Source organism: Nerophis ophidion, linkage group LG01, assembly GCF_033978795.1.
Source record: "Nerophis ophidion isolate RoL-2023_Sa linkage group LG01, RoL_Noph_v1.0, whole genome shotgun sequence".
Classification (NCBI taxonomy): Eukaryota; Metazoa; Chordata; class Actinopteri; order Syngnathiformes; family Syngnathidae; genus Nerophis; species Nerophis ophidion.
The window spans coordinates 70,373,203-70,380,336 of record NC_084611.1 but is presented as its reverse complement, the minus strand read 5'-3'; the positions used below and the strand labels follow the sequence as shown (position 1 = coordinate 70,380,336).

The 7,134-nt window shown below is 38.6% G+C and overlaps 1 long non-coding RNA gene across 1 annotated transcript in view; it reads right to left on the bottom strand.

Annotated features, from left to right (window-relative positions):
• LOC133538628 (uncharacterized) overlaps nucleotides 1–6,701 on the bottom strand; it is a 29,422-nt gene extending 22,721 nt beyond the window's left edge. Inside the window, exons 1-2 of the long non-coding RNA XR_009803066.1 lie at nucleotides 6,631–6,701; nucleotides 4,750–4,845 (exon numbers count right to left, since the gene is read on the bottom strand). This is a non-coding gene — a long non-coding RNA (uncharacterized LOC133538628). The remainder of the gene's footprint in view (nucleotides 1–4,749; nucleotides 4,846–6,630) is intronic.
• Nucleotides 6,702–7,134: the final 433 nt, after the last annotated feature.

The following is a 7,134-nucleotide window of genomic DNA, read 5'->3' as shown; positions in this document are numbered from 1 at the left end:
CGGCACACATTATTTTTAACGGGCGATTAATGCACACGCATCGTTTTTGACTCTTCGGTCACGCAGTAGCGGAGGAACTTGGCTCCAATTCATTTGCTACTGCTGAGTTACAAGCGAGCATAAATGGACAAAGGAAAAGCTACATTATGGAAATATCAGATTCAAAGCCTTGGCAAGTTGTTCTCCCGACCAGAAAGGACTCTTTTTGCCGTGAGAAGAGACGACATCCCTGCAGCAAACGCCTGCTGCGCGCGTCGTTCAGAGGTGGGTGTTGCTTCACTTCCGTGTTCAGATTATGGTTAAGGTGCAGTAATAACATAACATTTAGATTGTTACTGTGACTGCTTTAGTAAGTAAGACATAAAAGCTCAACAGAAATGAAAGACGGTCGGCAGGAAGTTGAAGGAGACTTTGTTTTTTGCAAACAGTGAATCTAACATTAAAACATGTCAAGACACTCTCAAACTAATGACACACTTTTACGGCTTCAAAATAAAAGCGGTACACTACATCTGGTGTAATGTCTTACATTACGACCGTGCTCTGTCACTAGGGACGGGCTCTGGATACGGTAAATTTTTTGGCAACGACCGAAACAAGCCGGTACTAGCGGGCACCGATTCACGTAAAATCCAGCAGTGACCAGTGTGACATCACGTCTGTTGGAATTAGCACTTGTGAGTGGCAAGTACTTGTTAGTGCTTGAGTGGAAAACAGGCGATTGGAAAGCAAACATGCTCTTATTAATCTTGCAACGCATTAATGTTTAATGACAAAAACCCAACCATGCCTAATAGAAAATGCTCTAAAGCGTGGATCGTCTTTTGCAAATGCAATGCCGACGCTTGCTACCAAATTTGTGACGCAAAAATCAAGGCAGGTGGTGGGAATACTTCTAATCTGAGGAAGCACCGGGTTCAACACATGTTTTTTCTCATGACCGAAGAGTGCAGCTAAGTTGGGTGTACAGCTGCAACTGCTGCATTTGGCACAAACAGTGACTCTGCTATAGCCAAAAACACAGGGGAAGAAAGGGCGCTAACATTTGGTGACGATAAAAGCAACATCTTCCTCTACGTCTGCTGCAGGTAAAAAACCTACTGTATTGGAGTACATTAGCTTTGCATTTTAACTTGCAATAGTTATAATAAACCTGGTTCCTTGTACTGTACATTGTAATGTTAATGCAAATCTTTTTGCTTCACTTTCATTTGCAGTTTAATACTTCTGAAAACAAATAACTGGTCTTTATTTTCACTACATCCTCTTTTGCTTTAAACTTAAATGCCTTTTTTTTATTTGTTTGGCGTGTTGCGATCCACTGCTCGTATCTAGACATATTAGTTATTTTTCCTTTCTAGTATCACTCTCCGTCAAGTGACTGTTTATTTCCTGTTTAGCCTGTCACCATGGTAACTCATCAGCCCACCTGCCAATCCCGGTCCACACACACCTGTTTTGTCTAATCACCCTCCTATTTAAGACAGCCTCTTTGTTCTTTTCTTCCTGGGTTCATAAATTGCTCTCATGCAACTAGTGACGACTGCTACTTTTTCTACTTGTATTCTCGCTAGCTCTCACGCTATGCCACTTGATTATTCCAGTTTTCATACTGATGATTTGTTTTCTCGTTTGTGCTTTCATGCCAAGTTTACTTTTCTGTTTGTATTTCCTAGTTTTCATACTAGCGTTTTTGGTTTGCCTTTTTATTAGCTCCAGCATTTCTGTTCAGAGCTCTCTTTTTGTTAAATAAATATTTTAAGATCCTACCTTTTGTTGTGTTCACGTCAACGCATCCTCGAGGGAATCGAACCCGGCATCACAATGCCCACCAGTCCTCACATGGCGGTCTGAAATATTGTGTAAATTATTTTATAACATGTTCTGGTTGAGTCCTCATTCCAAAATGATGAGCTGGCTAATATTATTATGTTTTATTAAAAGTCAAAGTTAAAGTACCAATGATTGTCACACACATACACACACACACACACACACACACACACACACACACACACACACACACACACACACACACACACACACACACACACACACACACACACACACACACAAAGTGTGGTGAAATTAACCTCTGCATTTGACCCATCACCCTTGATCACCCCCTGGGAGGTGAGGGAAGCAGTGAGCATCAGCGGTAGCAGCACTCAGGAATAAGTTTTGGTGATTCAACCCACAATTCCAAACCTTGATGCTGAGTGCCAAGCAAGGAGGTAATGGGTCCTATTTTTATAGTGTTTGGTATGACTCGACCGGGGTTTGGACTCACGACTTACCGATCTCAGGGTGGACACCCTAACCACAAGGCAACTGAGCAGGCTTATTTAATTAATAGAGAAGGTTAAAATATTGCAATGCAGCAATATGAATACCATTACCTTGTATAACATGTAATGTACAGAATATTAGAAGCATGTTTTGAGGTAGAAATATCAACAGATTACAGCTAGGATAGGCTACTGCCAAGTGGGACAAGCTGTGGAAAATGGACAGATATTAGCAAACATTCTGCGATGAGGTGGCGACTTGTGCAGGGTGTACACCGCCTTCCGCCCGATTGTAGCTGAGATAGGCACCAGCGCCCCCCGCGACCCCAAAGGGAGTAAGCGGTAGAAAATGGATGAATGGAATACCAAACATCTTTGACAATCAAAGCATGATCACAACAATCCACATTTTGTGTTATGTGTGAAACCGTTATATAAATATGGAAGTGTAGCTCCTCCTCTGAATGCAAATGTTCCTAAAGCAGGAATACAAAGTAATTTCTACAAAATACAAAATCTGGCAAGGCAACACAGTAGGCATTTATTTTTTTGGTCATTCAAACGTGTTTGTCCATTTTGTGTTGAGTTGTATAGAAAGGCGTAATGTTTAAAACACATTTCATTAAAGCAAAGTAATTGTCCAGTTAAGGTGTTAAACCTATTCCCTAATGATGAAAAATTATACATAGCTGCGATTATTGAGATTTAAATTCGAGTTAACTATGAACAAAATGTGATTTCACAACCTGAGTTTAAAGCCAAATTACGTTCATTCTCCCTCTTCAGTCTTTACACTGTTTCAGTTTGCAAGTACTGTGTGTGCGTGTGTTAACTAAACATGCGCCGCGGCTTATATATGCCAGCATTGTCACCGCGGCTACATCATGATGGGAAAAATGAAAAATTAAAAAAAATAGTATTTTTCAAAAGCGGTATACTACCGTTTTTAACTAAATAGTACCGCGGTACTTTGTTAGTACTACTGGTACATTGTACAACCCTAGAACTATGTCTAGTCCACAGGTGTCAAACTTACCGCAATAAACATTCGCCCTGGGAGGTAGGACAATTTGAAAATGTCTGCAAATAAAAACCCAAACTAACTCCAGCCACATATCGCCTTCTACAGTACCTCATCGTGTTATGACACCAGAATCCACGGTCTTTTTATTAACCAACTATATTTTCGTATTTTGTCTTTAATTATACTTCTTTCACACTACAAACGATCACATGTATAAGTGAAGCGGGAGGGTTCAATTGAGGACACGTGGGCCAACCATGACATGTGGCTGTTTTTTTTATATTTGCATAAAAAAAGCAAAGAAATGGAAAAATAGTTTTAAAGGCATCCCATAGTGATAACAAGCTGCCACAGTGATACCAATAATGAACAAAAATGGTGATTTGTCTTTAAATATATAGAAATATATGGACATTTAGCTAATATTTTTTTTATCAAGACCATTTAATTAAAAAATACATGATTGTGTAACATTCAACCCCCCACAAAACTGTTAAACCTAACAGAGTAAATAATAATGATTAATAATCATCATTTTTAATATTGATAGAAATAATAATAATTATTATATTGCCCATAATCGTAGATATTAGTTTTTGGTCAGAGTTTAATTATTGTGTACTGCTGACTTTGTTTTTTGTTTTATTACAAACAATTGTTTGTGATAAAACCGAATAAGAAACTACTGAAAATATTGTGTTGATTTTTTTAAGCTATCAATAGCACTCACCAAAAATAAATGTCAAAATGGACAGTTAATTCATTGGATCGGTATTGGTACCGATCTCATTCGTGCATAATCTGTATCGGCGTCGGAACAGTCCTCATTTTTTACAATAATACAATTTTTACATTAACTACAACATATTTAAAATAATCCAATTATGGGTCATTGTAGTATGGCATTAAAAGTAATATCATTGTAGTGATACATTTATTTAAATCAAAAATGGTTAATATGCTGTTTCTAATATAAAATAAAAATATAAAATGACAATACAATTACTAATATTTTTAGGAACAATTTTAATTTACACCAGTTTATCTGTAAACTGGTGGGAGATTGGGATCAAATAATGAACAGAAAAAAAACATTATACAATGTAAATAATTACAGAACTTAGTTTCTTCCAAGGGGAGCTTTTGAGTAAAAATACAGTAAGCAGAGAAGAATATCTAGTGGTCGAAAAAGCTATTACCTAATACTGCCATCTACTGTACAAACTGGTACTGGCAGCTCAAACATTCACATTCTGGCCACTTTAAAGCAGACAAAATGCACTAGATTACATTTATACATAAAAATGTTTTCATGAAGGTATTTGCATTATTCCTACGTAAGCATGTGTGACGGTGTGGGAAACAAACATCCATTAAATCATGACTGAAGTGATGCAGCAGCGCCTCTTGGTGGCGAGAAGTTGTATGTGCAATTACCTCCAGGAAGTGCCCAGAACTGTGAAGCCTTTCAAGGGAGAATCCGGTGACCCAAGTGGACTCACAGTCTCACAGTTTGCACTGTTTTGCAGGACACTGTAATACAATAAATTCATAATCCACCTAATGCTAGTGATATGTTGAAACGACAGCAGTATGGAGCGTCATTTTGCAACATACACTTGTGGACCGTCACACATGTACGTACAAACCCCAAAACCAGTTAAGTTGGCACATTGTGTAAATTGGAAATAAAAACAGAATACATTGATTTGCAAATCCTTTTCAACCTATATTCAATTGAATAGACTGCAAAGACAAACTGTGAACTGGAAAATGATATTTTTTGCAAATATTAGCTCATTTGGAATTTGATCCTGGCAACATGTTTCAAAAAAGCAGGCACAAGTGGCAAAAACGACTGAGAAAGTTGAGGAATGTTCATCAAAAAAATCCAACAGGTGAACAGGCTAATGTGGAACAGGTGGGTGCCATGATTGGGTATATAAGCAGCTTCCAAGATATGCTCAGTCATTCACAAACAAGGATCGGTCAAGGGTCACCACTTTGTGAACAAATGCGTGAGCAAATTGTCGAACAGTTTAAGAACGACATTTCTCAACGAGCTACTGCAAGGAATTTAGGGAGTTCACCATCTAAGGTCTGTAATATCAAACGGTTCAGAAAATCTTAAGAAATCACTGCACGTAACATTTAATGCCCGTGACCTTGGATGCCTCAGGCGGTACTGCATTAAAAAGCGACATCAGTGTGTAAAGGATATCACCACATGGGCCAAGGAACACTTCAGAAAAAACACTATCAGTAAATACAGTTTGTTGCTACATCTGTAAGTGCAAGTTAAAATTATACTATTGAAAGCGAAATTCATGTATCAACAACACCCAAAAATGCCGCCGGCTTTTCTGGGCCTGAGCTCATTTAAAATAGACTGATGCAAAGTGTAAAAGTGTTCTGTGGCCTGACAAGTCCATATTTCAAATTATTTTTGGAAATTGTGGACGTCGTGTCCTCCGGAACAAAGAGGAATAGAACCATCCAGATTGTTCTCGGCGCATAGTTCAAAAGCCAGCTTTTGTGATGGTATGGGGGTGTATTAGTGCCCAAGGCATGGGTAACTTACACATCTGTGAAGGCACCATTAATGCTGAAAGGTACATACAGGTTTTGTAGCAACATATGTTGCCATCCAAGCAACGTTATCATGGACGCCCCTGCTTATTTCAGCAAGACAATGCCAAGCCACCTGTTACAACAGTGTGGCTTCATAGTAAAAGAGTGCGGGTACTAGACTGGCCTGCCTGTAGTCCAGACCTATCTCCCATTGAAAATGTGTGGCGCATTATGAAGCCTAAAATGTTGAACAACTTAAGTTGTACATCAAGCAAGAATGGGAAATCATGCCACCTGAAAAAGCTTCAGAAATTGGTCTCCTCGGTTCCCAAATGTTGACTGAGTGTTGTTAAAAGGCCATGTAACACAGTGGTAAAACTGCCCCTGTGCCAACTTTTTTGCAATGTGTTGCTGCCATTAAATTCAAAGTTGATGACTATTTGCATTGAAAAAAATATGTTTTTCAGTTGGAACATTACATATTGTCTAGTCAATTAAATATAGGTTGAAAATGATTTGCAAATCATTGTATTCTGTTTTTATTTACGATTTACACAAGGTGCCAACTTCACTGCTTTTGTATAATTATCTGGTCAATTAACTTACCTTGTTACATAACTTTAGTGACAATAAGTCAACATTTAGCAAGCCTGGTTCAAATAAGATTCACAATTCGCTTCATTACAGCTGAACTCGTTATCGAGCTCTCACCCTACTTTTTGTAGAAAAAAACTACCTCTCACTCACCTGCTCAGCTACTGAAGCGCGTCTTCTTCAGGGGAGGCTCAGGCAAGCAGAGTATGCAGGCTACTTTACGCAGCTGCGGCCTTTCTGGTGGACGTCGGTACTGCACGTTAATGCATGTTTCCCTCCTCCCCTCAAAAGTAAAATTCAAAAAACATCCGGGGCTTTAGACTTTTAACTCCGCCCCCTAAAACGCATCGAGTCAATTTTAGTGCCCCTTAAAACTCCTTTAAGTACGTTTTATAATGACGTGCCGTGAAGTAACAATGCACATGAATTCTAACCCCAAGAGTCAGATCAAACTGTATTCACTAATTTGTGTGTATAAATATTTTTTGTTAAAGGCCTACTGAAATTAGATTTTCTTATTCAAACGGGGATAGCAGGTCCATTCTATGTGTCATACTTGATAATTTTGCGATATTGCCATATTTTCGCTGAAAGGATTTAGTAGAGGACATACACGATAAATTTCGCAATTTTCGGTGCTAAGACAAAAGCTCTGCC